This window comes from Natator depressus, chromosome 2, assembly GCF_965152275.1.
Source record: "Natator depressus isolate rNatDep1 chromosome 2, rNatDep2.hap1, whole genome shotgun sequence".
NCBI classification, from domain to species: domain Eukaryota; kingdom Metazoa; phylum Chordata; order Testudines; family Cheloniidae; genus Natator; species Natator depressus.
In genome coordinates, this window is record NC_134235.1 from 164362352 (window position 1) to 164378623 (window position 16272).

The 16272-nt window shown below is 41.7% G+C and overlaps 1 protein-coding gene across 3 annotated transcripts in view; it reads left to right on the forward strand.

The window, feature by feature from the left end:
- TNS3 (tensin 3) overlaps positions 1–16272 on the forward strand; it is a 251931-nt gene that overhangs the window by 76446 nt on the left and 159213 nt on the right. For all 3 annotated transcript variants that reach the window (XM_074945256.1, XM_074945258.1, XM_074945257.1), the window contains exon 4: positions 2724–2765. The gene's annotated coding sequence lies outside the window, so the exon portion shown is untranslated. The remainder of the gene's footprint in view (positions 1–2723; positions 2766–16272) is intronic.

Below are 16272 nucleotides of genomic sequence, written 5' to 3' on the forward strand. Positions count from 1 at the left end.
CTGGGGATTCCTCCAGAGTTTGGTACTGGCATAGCTGGCTCCACCTGCTCCTGGAGGATCCAACACAGAGATCATGTAAGGGGTGTTCTTGAGAGACGGGGGTGTGGCCAGCGGGCTACTGTACCATTCTCCGCTAGTATATGGTCTGCAGGGAACCACAGGCAGGCAGCGTACTTTAGGGCATGCTTAGTTTATGGGAGAAGACCTTGATTTTAGTTTCATGTTTGTAAGGAAGAATTGTAAGAAAATAGAATTTTAAAACCAATGAAAAGACACCCTTGCTGTTACAGCTGCCCTGCCCCGCCTATCTCCTGTATAGAAAGCTTCTGTCGCTACTGTTGTGCATCAGTTCCTATTCATATTAACATCATTCTGTGGAAAGGTGGGGGGTCTTTTAGCCATTTATACACAGAATTACCCTGCACGAATTTTCAGTACAATGACTGCTCTGTTAGGGATTTAATTTTTTAATAATAATTCAGATAATTATTTAATAACAATGACTCTGGTTATCCTTGTTGTTACCAGTGTATCAAAGGGTTCCTTGTTAATCTTTATTGAGCTGTGAGAGTGGTTATGGCTTAGTGCAGGATGTATGTGCTGTCAAATTCTATGCAGGCACATTAAGTGGGTACTGTTAGTAAGTGTATTTTACGTGCTTCAGACATTAAACTGCATTCGCAGTTAAGATAAAATCTGAATTTCCGGCAGGATTATATTTCCTCTTCCCTGAAGATGGTAGAAACTCTGCCTCTAATGAGAGAAGACTCTGATCTCCGGTGAGTGTCCAGCAAAAATAATAGAAAATAATAAAACTGCACCTTCCAGGCCGAAGCTGCTCTCATTTGCCAATCCGTGGAGTCAGATTTGCAATTCTCTCCCATTCTGATTCTCTTGTGACGTGGTTGGGTGGCACAAGTTCCTGGTCATGCCAATATATTGGAGCAGTTCTAATCTCTCTTGGGCAGTGGCTGGTACTCCTAGCCTTGTGCAAACATTGTGTTCGTGTGTTTACATTTTGCAAAGTCTTTACAGTTAACACTGATCAAGTTGCAAGCTTGTTCAAAGTCTCGCAGTTGCAGGTTAAACTCATCCCAGCAAGGTGATTCAACAGAAGGAATCACATTTTCTTTTTCTTCTTACTGTGCTTGTGCCATTTTAAACTGGGCTGAGTGTTTTCCTAGCATCAGGAACTGGTCTCAGTGGAGATATGCTTGAGCACTGGAACCATCTTTTTTCTTGAAGAGCTCTTTTCAGATTAAGTGTCTCAAGACTGAATTCTCTTTACTCAACCCTGAGTTAGTGCATGGTTCTGTGTCAGCAAGTGCTATGACGGTGAGAAGAAGGGTTGTGCTGCCTACTTTCATCTCCTCATTGCCGGTCCCTTTAGTCTGTACTTTAATTGGAGAGAATAAAACTGAACTTGCAATTGGATATCGTATTGTTTTGCATTTCTTGTCCTAAACTCTTGTGCAGTGTTGCTGAGTGCCGTTGAATAGCTGCCACATTCTACCCCAGATGTGACTGCATTTCAGTGATGGATGAAGTGATCCCTATTCTGAATATCATTTGCATATTGGGTTCACAGTTTGTGTAGTGATTTGGGATCCCTTAGGACAGAAGGCACAGATGAATATAAACTATGATTATAAAACTCTTATTACAAAAGGAAAATATCTACCTTCACCTTTTCTTTGAGCTGTCTCTGCCAGATGTCTGAAATTGACTTTACAGATATTACCCAGAATCCAGTCTCTTCCCAGGATGTACGTCTTTCTAGGGGTTTAAAGGTTGACTGCTGTTTTATGCATGATGGGCTCTTTATACATTGGCATTATTAGTTTAGTTTAAAAATCGGTAAGTTTCTCTCTCTAACCTGTGAAGGCTGCTTGGCTCAAGTAATTCTGATATGTGTTGAGCAAAATAAAATGTTTCTGCCGCCATCCTATTGTAATCTCATACTGCAAGGTCGTTAAACTGGTGTATCTTCTCACCTGAGAGGCCAAATTCTGCCCTGAATGCAATCCTTTACAAACACATTGTAGTCGCTGGGCGTGAATCACCACTAGTTTCAGACTAGTGTAACTCTATTGATTATTACAGTGGCATAAGTCTGGAGTAATGCTGTAGTGAGTTAAGCCCAGTGAGTCAAGGCAGAATTTTGTCCATATTGATTAATAGGCTAGCTTTAATTTTTATAAAAATAAAAAGAATTTTAAAAGTTGCTAATTGAGCTTATTTCTAAAGCTGTGTGTGGGTTTTAGCACCCCGAATACCTAAAGGGTAACACCTAACTTCCCTCCTTAGGACGCACATATATATGTGTTTTGTATCTGGTAGCAACGAATGAGTGGGTGAAAGGGTAAAATGGGAGTTGCACAGCTAAATCACGCATAACACAATGAAACTTCTTGACATTGTTTTTCTGTCTCCAACGTGTTAGTCCTCTCTTATTGTACAAGTAACTGTATGCCAGAACTTTGGAATAAGAGAGCCCCTGTAGTTAGAAGAACTCAGAAGCTCACACAACGTAAGATGCATTTCCATTTGTGTGTCTGTCTCAGTGCCATTTGCTTGTTGATAATACTGCAGATCATTTCTGTGCCTGAATGATTTATTTTGTTTGGTGGGAGAGGTATGGGGGAAGCTTTTTTAAACATGTATTGTAAAAAATATTGGAAATGATTAAATTGATTTTAATCATTTATTTTTATTCTTCACAGCCTGATAACTCTGAGACCTTTCTGAGTCATGTAACCAGAACTGTAAGTAATCCATTTTGGTTAGTCTTTTTGATTTGCTTAACCTGATTTATTTTTCAGTCTGTGGTTGCACATTTTCATTACATCTTCACAGAACTATTACTGCTAGTCGTTCTTCAAAGCACAGGCAGTTAGAATATTTAAGGGAAGCAGGTTTGGGTTAAGATAACTGGTGGTAATGCCAAAGGTTTTTTTGCAGTTTTCCCAGGAACTTTTGCAGTGGACTTGAGCCTTTCTTGCATTCTATCACACAAAAGCTTTCGAGGGAGGAGAAGAAAAAAGAAATGGCAGAAACACACATGCTTACATTTTTCCTCTGAAAAGGAAATCAAAGATCCTATGGCACTTTTTCAGGACTAAGAGTGTTTGTTAATCCTTGAGTTCTTGGCAATGCACAATTCATAACTTTATCTCTCTCTCTATATATATATCTGTGGTTGGCAAAGTTGGGATGAAAGTGCTATATACATGAAAGATATCATGGGCATCAAATAAGGTGTATGCATATTACTCATGAAGACTTGTGATTGTTTTGTACTGAAGCACTCTGTCAGCTTTGGTTCAAATAGCACTAGGTGCAGTTAGAAGATGGGGAGATGCTGCTCTTTGGTAAATGCTGTGGGAAAAGATATGAACTGAATAATATTGTATGTATCAATACTGGCAACCCCTGTTAGTGCACCCTTCTTCCCCATTTATTCTTTAGCATGAGTCCAGGACCAGATTTAATAACTAAACTCAGAGTACTAAGGAAAACTTACCCAACATAAATTGGGTCGGAATTGGAGGCCATTTTAACACCTTTTTGCTTTCTTTTTCAATGAGACAATGAAGTGAGCTAGCATCTTTAAAGGGTTCCACTTTGTGTTATCTAAGAGCATTAATAAGAATTCTTGGTATAGCAGTTATTGGAACACTAGGAAGGAGCTAAATTATCTGGTGACAAGACATTTAAATGAATTAAAATATTTAATGTTCCTCCCAGACTCTCCCCCCACCCCATTCTTAGTTGGACAGATTACCTAAAATTAAGACAAAAGGCCCCCAAATATCCCTCTTGTCAAATTCATATACTTGAATGAACAGTTTCACAGCTCTCCCCTAATATAACTAGTATGAAATGAAATCACAAGATAAACGGTGTAAAAATAATTACAGATTACTTTCTTGTGTTAAAACTAGCTGTTAACTTCAGAGGGTTTTTATGTTTGCACTAGTTGCTTATTAGAGGAGCCAAGGTCAACCTCCTTTGTACGTATGGTAGCTCATGCACAGCCAGCTATTTTTGAGCACAATTAAAGTGGCAGGCCACACTATTCCAACTAAAAGCGGCAAAGAGTCCTGTGGCACCTTATAGACTAACAGACGTATTGGAGCATAAGCTTTCGTGGGTGAATACCCACTTCGTCAGATGCATGTAGTGGAAATTTCCAGAGGCAGGTATAAATATGCAAGCAAGAATCAGGCTGGGGTAACGAGGTTAGTTCAATCAGGGAGGATGAGGCCCTCTTCTAGCAGTTGAGGTGTGAACGCCAAGGGAGGAGAAACTGCTTTTGTAGTTGGCTAGCCATTCACAGTCTTTGTTTAATCCTGAGCTGATGGTGTCAAATTTGCAAATGAACTGAAGCTCCACAGTTTTTCTTTGAAGTCTGGTCCTGAAGTTTTTTTGCTGCAGGATGGCTACCTTTAAATCTGCTATTGTGTGTCCAGGGAGGTTGAAGTGTTCTCCTACAGGTTTTTGTATATTGCCATTCCTAATATCTGATTTGTGTCCATTTATCCTTTTACGTAGGGACTGTCCAGTTTGGCCAATGTACATAGCAGAGGGGCATTGCTGGCACATGATGGTGTATATTACACTGGTGGACATGCAGTGTATGAATGAACTGGTGATGGTGTGGCTGATCTGGTTAGGTCCTGTGATGGTGTCGCTGGTGTAGATATGTGGGCAGAGTTGGCATCGAGGTTTGTTGCATGGATTGATTCCTGAGTTAGAGTTACTATGGTGCGGTGTGTAGTTGCTGGTGAGAATATGCTTCAGGTTGGCAGGTTGTCTGTGGGCAAGAACTGGCCTGCCTCCCAAGGCCTGTGAAAGTGAGGGATCGTTGTCCAGGATGGGTTGTAGATCACTGATGATGCGTTGGAGAGGTTTTAGCTGAGAACTGTATGTGATGGCCAGTGGAGTTCTGTTGGTGTCTTTCTTGGGCTTGTCTTGCAGCAGGAGGCTTCTGGGTACATGTCTGGCTCTGTTGATCTGTTTCCTTATTTCCTCGTGTGGGTATCGTACTTTTGAGAATGCTTGGTGAAGATCTTTTAGGTGTTGGTCTCTGTCAGGGGTTGGAGCAAATGCGGTTGTACCTCAGCGCTTGGCTGTAGACAATGGATCGTGTTGTGTGTCTGGGATGGAAGCTGGAGGCATGAAGGTAGGCATAGTGGTCGGTGGTTTTCGGTATAGGGTGGTGTTAACGTGACCATCACTTATTTGCACCGTGGTGTCTAGGAAGTGGACCTCCCGTGTTAATTGATCCAGGCTGAGGTGGATGGTGGGGTGGAAGCTATTGAAATTGTGGTGGAATTCTTCCAGGGTTTCCTTCCCATGGGTCCAGATGATGAAGATGTCAGCAAAATGTGGCTTAGGTAGAGAAGGGGCGTGAGTGGATGAGAGCTGAGGAAGCGTTGTTCCAGGTCAGCCATAAAAATGTTGGCATACTGTGGGGCCATGCGGGTGCCCATAGCGGTGCCACTGGTCTGGAGGCATATGTTGTCACCAAATTTGAAATAATTGTGAGTGAGGATAAAGTCACAGAGCTCAGCAACCAGTTGTTCTGTGGCATCATCAGGGATACTGTTCCTGACAGCTTGTATTCCAACTGTATCTTTTGGTGTATACACCTTCACATAGAGTAGCATCTTGGATCAATAAATTGCCCATTAGTTCACTGCTTGAAAAATTTCCCTGTTCTCTTCCATGGGACTATACCTACGAGCCAGTGATTGACAAGGAAGATGAAAGGGAGTCTGGCCACCAGACAGTTCTGGTTGTAGCACCATTGCATAAACTCCAGCCCTCAGTGCAGATTTTAGAAAGGGGAAAGATGATGAGATCGATACCAGTGTGCTGTCCCTAGACCCTGTGTTGGTATCAGTCTTTTACATGATCCTCTAACTAGTATGTGTACGATAAACTGTGCTGGAATGGTGTAAATTCTCTTTCTCTTTTCCTCACTATCTTCCAGTGCCTTCTAGCTCTTAGGAAGGGAAAGGGTCTGTTTCTCTTGTTTAGCATCCTGACTGCTGAGTGAATATCTTCAGTAGCAGCCTCTGCCGCTTCATGGGACAGCTATGAGCAGCAGCTAAGAAAATGTGGCCTAATTCATGACAGTGTCACTTCTGCTCACAAGGTTCTGAATGACACTTGTGAAACTGACTAGAGTCTGGTTAATTTCCTTCAGCTATTGTTTGGGAAAGTTATGAGCAGCTGCTGAGAAACTTGTGACATTTGCCTGCAAGCTCAGGAAGACAGCACTGCATTTCCTTACATTTAAAAGGTATCTTCACAAGCATGTGGATTAGAACCTTAATTTTTTAAAACATGAAAGTTTGAATGCTGGAGAAATTGTTGAATTAGGCTTCTTACCTACCAGGAAAAGTTCTACCTGCTAGTTCAGTTTGTCAAGTCCTGCCTTGGTGTGCCTACTCCTTTGTTATAAAATAGGTGGGATGCAAATGTTTGACTGAAAAGCAATTTCAAGCCATGACAGCAAGAAGTGGTTTCCTATTCATAGTTTATGTGCCATCACTTCATTGGCAATAAAACTCTCAATCACAGACTATTTATTGGTATTATGAAGGATCCCAGAATATTCTACAAACATTAATGACTTAAGCCTCAGAACATGTCTATGAATTAAGCACTTTTAAAAGATCAGGCCCAAGGTCACAGAACAGATCTGTGATTGAACCAGGAGCAAAGCTCAGGAGATCTGACTTCCAGTCCTCTGTTCAAACCACCAAATTTTGCTTCTTTCCATCGTATTGGACAATATGAATGTATTTTTTCAAAAGTAATAATCACTGTAGGACCCACAAATGCAGGGAATGTGCTTTATACACCACTGATTCACACCTTCTGTGTGGTGGTTACATTAACAGTCTCATCCTTAAACCACACCAGTTTTGAATTAATGCAGCAGAGTTTATACGCTGTCATGTCTCTTGTGATGAATTAGGTTGCCTGTGGATAGTAATTATTCAGGAAGCTGCCTATAACCTCTGGAGTAATAACAAGAACTTTACCACAACTGGAGTCTCAGATGGCACGGTTTAATTCACCCTGATATGTTTGGTTTCAAATAGCTGACTAGCTTGATAACTCTGAACATGATACTTAACATGATCACATCTAAATCTAGGAGAAGCATTTTGTGCTCAGATTTGCTCTGTGACTGTTCTCTACACTTGTGCAGAACTTCCACAGATGTCAGTGCAGATCTGAGAGCAGAATTGTTTACGAGCAAAAGTTTAGTCTGTTGGCAAGAGGATGTTAGAGGGCTGGATTCGGCTTGTGCAGTGCAAAGTGTACTTAAGCCAGCCAAAGAGCTCCCCTCATGAATTCTTCCTGTGCAGGGGAATTTCTTGCCAGAGTAAGGCTGGCAGAAGCAGCTATGCCACCTCCTGCACCAGCTCCACCACCACTGTGCAAGGCTCTCAACTGGCATGATGTCCCTGAGGGACCTTCCACAAGTGGCATAAATGAAAGTTGCCCCTTTAAAACAGCAGCTTTAGCTTACGCTGAGGCTTGGGGCTAAGAATTGGGGAGCCTGTCAGCACTTTTCTTGGCTGCCATGGAGAGCCGAGCACAGAGTGTTTTAAAAATGATATTGTCAGCGCTAGCAGGAGAGTTTGCCTGAATTTACCCCCTACTGGTGCAGGAATGGCTCCTTCCTGCACCACAGAGTCCCACTGTGCCTGTGGGGAAGGGAAACCGCTTTAATTCCTACCAAGGATTCCATGGAAGCCAATGGGAATGTGCTGAATCAATATTTGCCACCCCAGCCATGCTCACTTTTGGATTATTCCTGACACTTCTCAGGCCTCAAATGAGGGAGAGGTTCTGGGAACCCTGACAACATAGACCCAATGTTTGGTCTGCCTTAGGATAGCAAACTGTCCATGTCACTGTTGGTTTTCTTCTCAAGAGCTTTGTAGCTTGCAGCTTGTGCTTGTCTAGTTCCCCTAGCAATCATCTGGCAATGCTGTGGTGCTGGAGAATCTTGTTGCAGTTTTGTTTTATGTCTGGATTGAATCTCCTGGTCTCTTAGTTATTCTCTTTGTAGTCTGTCTTCCTGTGATGTGGGTTGAGACAAGTGGCTGACTGTATCTTCACATTGTTTGGTGAATCTTTTTCCTTCTCTTTTGTTGGACTGAGTTGTAGTGGGGATTTATACTGTATGCTGATATGGTTTTGCATGGATGTTGTGCAGTAAGGGGAGATGCACATTCCTTCCTGGCAAATAATCAAAGACTCTCTTTAGGACCTTTGATTAGACACAATATATATGCCACTGTCAGTCTCTGCTCAGGAGAAGCCTAAGGACTGGTCCTGCAAGTTACGATGGAAGTGCATTAGCAACGTTGACTGAGCACATTGCTTGCATACGCTATACTTGTCTGTGAACAGTTTCTTTTGTATGCATGAGCTCAAAAAATAACAAAGAATTAAAACAAAACATGCTGGGAGCACAGGGAAATGACGTCCCCTCTACTTGGGACAAAGATGCAGACACAGACACAGAAGGAAAGAGGGACAGGTTAACAATATCTCTCAAAACTGAACTTCACCAATATAGTCCGGACTAACTCCTAAGAGAGCGAGTCCTATCCAGGTCTCCTTGGCCAAATTAAGTGTGAGAGTGCGTGTGTGAGAATGAAGTGGGGAGGTTGAGAAAGCCTCATGTTTGAAAACTAGATGACAGGATCATGTTGAATTCTTCCAGGGCTCCCCAAAACAGTACACTAAACATGAAAACCAGCTGCACATACTGTAAAGGATATTGACCTGTCTAACAACTAATTGAAATTGGGAGGTGCAAGGTGGCTGACATTACTATGGGGATTGTGGGTAACTTTTCACTTTCTGACTTCTAATTTTTATTTTGAACGTACAGCTATTATGAGCAAAATCTTTAAAGGGGCCTCAACCTGCCCTCTATAGTCACACCTGTAACCTGGGAGTTGAACATATAAGTACTGCTGTTTACATTCACAATTGCCTGTAGTTGATTGCAGGTGTACAAATCACAGCCTTTTAAAAATCTGTGGCCCATAATGCAACATTAGATTAGTGTTTTTTAATTTAATTTCTTGTACAAAAAAATAGCTGTGGCACTATGGAGTTGTGGAATTTTATTTTGCACATTTTTTGCTGTGTAGACACATGAAAATATCCAGGTTTGGTATTGTGGAATTATGCAACTCAATAGCAATAATACAGGCAATAGGGTAACAATGTTTTTAGTGCTTGTGCCCAAAACACCATTTTAATGTCTTGACTTTATTTTAAATTTTTTTTTTCAAATATGATCATAAAGTTCAGCTACTTTTGCACTCTTCAAAAATTCTTAACATGTTTTTAAAAATTGGATACATCACAATTATGGCTTTTTGTCTTACCCACCTGGCAGAAATGGCTGAATAGATTTTATTCAAACTTTAAAATCCCTCAACTGAAACAGAAATTAAATGGGCAGGAATGAGTGCCCAGAAACAAGTATTGGGGAAATGGTCGTGGAAATGGACTTGCAACCTTTCCGATAGCATTCATGAGAGCATACAGAAGCTGATGACATTGTCAGGTTCTCCCTTTAAGTAAAGAGATTGGCAGCATTAGTGTGTAAACCTCTTCATTAGAGATCACAGGCTAGATTTTCAGAAGAGCTCAGCTTTCATTTAGGCACCTAAATGATGAGAGTAATTTGCAAAAGTCCTAGGTACACTGCAGCTCCCACTTAAAAACAATAGGGGCTGCTGGGTGCTGAGAATGTCTGAAATTCAGACCACTTCGTTTAGGTGCCTAAAGGGGAGCTGAGTCCTTAGAAAATTTGACTCTATATCACTTGCAGTGGCTCTCCAGTTGTGACTTTTTAAACTTCCCCTTGCTATTTCTGCTGTTGATTAGTGTCTGAGCAGCTGCCAGACTCTGCTGTAGCAGGAGACACATGAGTGCAGCTATCTCTTGTTGAAGCAACTTACCTCACATCAATGGCTATTATAGCAAGCACCTAACACTGTCCGGCCAGCTAGATTACTTGATTGTCTGAATGTTGTGACACTTGTTTTTATATAAAAGGAAATGCCACCTTGTTTCTGTAGGTTAGATGTGTTACCGTGAAACGTCTTGATTTTGGGGGTTTTTTTGTTTTTGTTTTTAAATCTTGTTGGTGATTTAATATGTATTTTATGTCTGTGTTTTTGATGTCATGCTTTCAAGATACTTTCAGTAGTTGTAAGGACAATATCATAAACTGTTCCGTTCACCTGTGGTTCGCAGAACTTGTTACCTCCCTGTCACCTTACAGGAGAGGAGCACTTTATAATAATAATATTGAAATAATAATAACTACCAAAAAAGCAAGTGGCAGGCATGGGACCTTTATTTGTCCTGTCACTATTGTACTTGGAAATCTATCTAGGTATTTACATGGCCTACATCACTGTAATATCTGAACACCTCTCCCATGAATAATTTTATCTTTAGAATCACCCTTATGAGGTAGGGACATACTATCCTCATTTAACAGATGGGGAACTGAGGCATGGGATCAGTTAAGGGTCTTAAGCAAAGTTCCACAGGCAGGTGTGTTTGAGCTGAGACCTGACCCCAGGTCTCCGTAGTGCCCTAACCACTAGACCAACCATTCTCAAACTGTCGGTGAGGACCCCAAAATGGGTCATGACCCTGTTTTAATGGGGTCACCAGGGCTGGCATTAGACTTGCTGGGGCCGGGGGCTGAAGCCTGAGCCCCACCACCCAGGGCTGCGGGCTTCAGACCTGGGTGGCAGGGCTCGGTTACAGGCCCCCCGCCATGGGCTGAAGCCCTTGGGTTTTGACTTTGGCCCTCCAGCCTGGGGCAGTGAGACTTGGGCTTGGGCTTTGGCCTCCTCACACAAGGCGGCAGGGCTCAGGCGGGCTCAGGCATCAGCTCCCAGTCCTGGGATTGTGTAGTAATTTTTGTTGTCAGAAGCGGGCCATGGTGCAATGAAGTTTGAGAACCCTGCACTAGACCATCCTTCCTGCCCAAATACTTCCCAGTAACCTTAGAAGAATACAAAGACAATAGCATTTTGTATTAAATGTTTTATTTTAAAATTTCAAACTTGCCATGTGCCCAATTATGCCTGCCCGCTACAATATTAACAGACATGGCTTTGACTACCCTCCTCAAAAGTAGCCTCCTTTGGAAATGCATTTGCTGTTTAAAATAAATGTTTGATTGTTCCTATAAGTGGAAAATATTATTCAAAACTCTCTGTACATTTTTCGGTTTTTGCTAATCAAATTAAATAAACCTTTCAATGTAACTATTTGTTAAATCTGGCAAACTTAGTGATTCTAAAGACCATAACATATCTGTCCTAGAGATGTGGTGATGAGAAATATATAAAAGAAAATTTCACTTTGCATGTGAGGAATTCAGCTTTGAAAAACCTAATGTAGTATGTTCCCTGGGGTCTCAGTCTGCTCTTATTCACTGGCAAAACTGAGTCTCATCTGAACCCTAGACGACTCATTAAGGGCCTGATCCTGCAAAACTCACTGATTTTGCTGTGAGTTTTCTGCACTGAGGCATTGCAGAATCAAGCTTTGAGAACACACATTGTATTGTAAATAGTACAGAAAATTCATGGCTGTAAAATAATCATGAAATAAAAATCACCTGTGGCTCATCCTTCTTATTCAAACATGGACTTTGGATGTTTCTGCTTTCGGTTGTCATAGCTGGCAAGGCCCCAGATAGCAGCAAAAGCAAAAGCTTGCTGCTTACCTTTTTGTTGTTGTTTTTTAATTCCTGAAAGAAAGTGCTTCAGCTCCAGTGCACTTTATGGATAGAAGACCTAAATGTCCTGGGAACACTTACTGATACAGTAAATGAGAAAACAAGACTTTTTTTTACAGTTTTGCACAGAACCAAAATAAAAATGTACAGCCAAACCAATAACTTGCTACTTACAGAAGAAATAGCTATAAATTCATGTTCTCCAGGAAGACAGCTCCCAAAGAGACATGTTCAGTGGTTTAAAAAAAAAAAGTTTAGTACTGACACAAGACGTTCGAACATGTGTTCCTCTGTAGCTTCTAAAAGCCGCTATTAACATAGAAGTTACCATAATGGAACAGACTAGTAGTCATTGTAATTCATTGTCCTGACTTACTCAGTGACCTCCAAGGGTATGTGCAACTGCAGTACAATATCATAGAAAGGGATAGAGAATTTCTTCCTGACCACAGGTGATCAGCGTGTGCTTGTGACAATCTTTAGAATATTTTTTTCTAACTAGTTCTATTACACGCTCTATTCATAGTCATATAAATGTCTAGTAAATTGTGGAGTTGTGTTTTTTTGTTGTGTTTTTTGTTTTTGCCTCATAAAATCATGTGGCAGTGAATTCCATAGGTTAGTTGTAAGTTGTGTAAAATGTCTTCAATTTTATATTTATTTACTTAAATGTGTTTTTTTAAAGTATCTAGTCAAAATTCTAGGTGTTTATACCACCATTAAAAATATCCAGAATTAAAGTATTTTTATCCAAAAATAGAAAGACCTTCCTTAATATGACCTAATTTCTCAAACATGCTTATCTAATTAACCTCTCATACAAGAATAGTTTCTCCTCATTAAATTATTCCATATCCCTCATAGCACACCCCTTCAGCAAAAGTCCAGGAAAATAGCTGAGCCCTTTGGCATGCCCTGAAGGTTAAAAGATCCAAGGTCGGTACAATCTTATGGAGAGAATGCTGGAGTTAAGGACCCTTAACAACACTGTCTAAGCCAGGCACAGTTCATGAAGGTTCTATGCAAGCTTACTCATAGAGTGCTCTCAAGACAGCTCAGTACTGTCATTTTTAAATGCTAAGTTGCTTTTCAGTAGACATTTCTACAGTAGTGCCAGGGACTGCTGGGACATGGGATGAGACCACCAAACTATTTTTCATTTATGATCCAATCTCCAGCATTGCAAGCCTGGTGCATTAACACCTCTCACCCTAACTCAGTGGTTCCCAAACTTTAACAGCCCGCAAACCCCTTTCACTAAATTGTGAAATCTCGTGAACCCCCTCCTAAAAATGAATATTTCCAGGGATTTAAGTTTAAATTTCCTCCGCACTCCGAGGGGCTCCTGCTGCTGGACCCCGTTGACTGCTCCGATCAACTGAGCTCCACTGAGCTCAGGCTGCAGGTCCCGCTGACTGCCGGGACTCGGGCTGCCAGCCCCAACTGCCCGGCCCCGCTCTCCCTGGGGCTCAGGCTGCCAGCCCCGTGCGGAGTGCTGGGGTTCAGGCTGCCGGCTCCCCCGCTCACGGAGGGGCAGGGCTTGAGCTGTCTGCCCTGCAACCAGGTCCCACCTGCTGCCTCCAAAGCCCGGGGTCCTCTGGCCGCCATTAGTGAAATTTTTCTGTCGAACCCCCTGTACTGTTCTGCAAACCCCCAGGGGTTCGCAAACCCCAGTTTGGGAACCATTGCCCTAACTCATGTTTCTGACTGTGTGTGTTGCCCTAATGCTTAGTTTTAATGCTTAGTGATCAGAAGCCATTAGACCGGCTCTTAATTGCACACTGAGCTTGATTTGTCAACCCTGTGAAATAGAGCCCTGTAACTCTGCGGATATACGCTTTATATCTGTGGATATTTGCGTCCGTGGACCATGTCTGTGAATCACAGATGCGGATCCAAATTTTATATCTAGAGCCCTGAAAATCTGCAGACATCCACTTTATATCCACGGACCATGTTTGCGGATTGCGGATTGGATGCAGATACAAATTTTGTATCTGCGCAGGGGCTCTACTTTAAAGGTTGGTGAAATGATTCAGATGAATTCACCTGGGCAAAATTGATCCATAACAAAACTTTGTGAATGCCCATGGAGCTTCAGGACAGTTGAATTTGGCTTCTGAGGTAAGTAAGCATGCTAGAGGTGTAATTTGGATGGTGGTTCAATTCACTGCTACTGTAACTGTCATTCAAAACATCTGCTGGAGGCTGAGCAGAGTGGAGACATGCTGGCAGAAAATAGGGCATGGTTTATGCAACTATAAGCCTTGATTGTTACTAGCCTAAGGCATCTATAGAAAGGAAGTACAGAAGCATAAGGGGCCCACTTATGTTCTTGTATGGTCTACATGTACCACAGATTGTAGTGTCAATGGGAAGCAGGCTCAACAAAGCCACTGTTTCTCAACACTCAGGTGTTGCCAGGGTAGGGGCTGAACAGAGTATTGACTCCATCCCTCCAACACGCTGGCCATCATAGCTGTGCAGGCATACCATATGACATACACTGCACTGGGTATAAGCCCAGCACAGTTTACTTCTTCCAGAAAACTGCCAGGAGACTCAGAGCCACACTCTGCTTCCTGGGCTATTCCTGGGACAGCACAACTGTGCACTGCCTGTTGCTCACGGCAGATCATAAAGTGACAATCTAACCCACCCTGCCTGGCTGTTTTACTTTTTTGGGTGGCCTTATTCTCTGCTTTTTTTCCTCACGTTTTGTAAACTACTGACTGGGCCATGCTCTCCTGTGCTGCTGAATTAGACATATAGCCTGATTCTTTTCCTGGATAAAGAAGAAGAATCTCCACAACAATGTAAGCCAGAAGTAACTTCCATCAATATAAAACCATAGAGTAAAACTGTGTGCCTAATCCGAAAATGCAGAGAAGTGTCTTTCATAAATTCAGCAGCTTCAGCGGCACCAGCAGATTCACCTGGCTGAAACGTAGCCGTGATAACATACAGAATGGACTTCCATCTTTGCACGTTTTCTTCCTTTGTCAAGAGTCAGTATGAGAGGATTTAGGCTTCTTAAATACTTCAAAATTGCATCTTCCAAGCTCGCTTGTGGTCAGTTTGGTGCTCTGTTTCCTTCAACTTCAGCTCTGTAAGTCTTCTTTAAAAGCGTACCTTCTTCTGTATGTATGACATGACCCCACAGCTGCAGTCATCTGAACAGGTGCAAGATTGCTGCTTGCTGGGAATGTCTGAGTATCAACTTCTTGGTGACAAATCAAACCAATGGATGTTAATAATATGCTGTAACTTTTTATATTGAAAACTGTTTCAGAAATCACAAGCAACAGATATATCCCAAAGACCTTTCTCATCATAGAATCATAGAATGTCAGGGTTGGAAGGGACCTCAGGAGGTCATCTAGTCTAACCCCTGCTCAAAGCAGGACCAATCTCCAATTTTTGCCCCAGATCCCTAAATGGCCTTCTCAAGGATTGAACTCACAACCCTGGGTGTTGAGCTTAATGTGCATTAGCAGGCCAATGCTCAAACCACTGAGCTATCCCTCCCCCATGCTTCAGTATTTTCCATTTCAAATATGCAAGGAAATAACTTATTTAGGTGTTAAAATTTGTTCTAATCTTCCCAAAATTGTTTCTATGAATATGGACTATATATTAAAAGAAATTTCCACGGCTGTGGAGAGGTGCCATATCCTCCCTCTGTCATTTCTAGGGAGAACAGAAATAACCACAATTAATATCTACCCAGGAATGACCTATATCATTAGCCTATTGCCTTTAAAGGTCTCTCCCTTGCTCTTTGCTAAATAGGCTTATTGTTCAATTTTATGGAATAAAAAACAGTTTCGCTTATCACACAAGACCCTTAAAAATAGGCTTGCCAGATTTGTATTTATATTATCTAGCATTCCGAATGTGTCCTAATTTAAGATGGTTCTCCTCCAGTAGCTCTGTATACACACCGGTCTGGTTTGAAATAGAAAATAACTTATCAAAACCATTTGGTTCCCTCTTTTCTGTTATATACCTTAAGAGGCTACCCACATCCTTAAGGAAAATTCCGATCTTTGCACCTACAAGATGCAACACATTAAGATGATTATAGCTGCTGATCTTACTAATTCTCTTCTTGTACCGCTATGTACCTGGGCATCAAGATCAAGGCAAATGCCACGCTTAAGACAATTTGGATAGAAAAAGGATTTAAAAAATTAAAGCTATAATATAAGATGATAGACTGGCCTCCTTCGATTACATGTGCAACAAATATCAGTTACTGCAGTCTGAGTTCCTCCTTTCAGCAGCTATGCTCAAGAATTCATGCAAGGGTAGGGAACAATTGGTCTGTTTCAACTCTCTCACCTCTAGAAGAACATATTAAGAAACATAGAAACAAAAGTCACTTTGTAGAAATTACTTACAGGTGGCTAATACTTTGCATTACCCTCCCAATCTGAGTCTCAAAGAAAAAT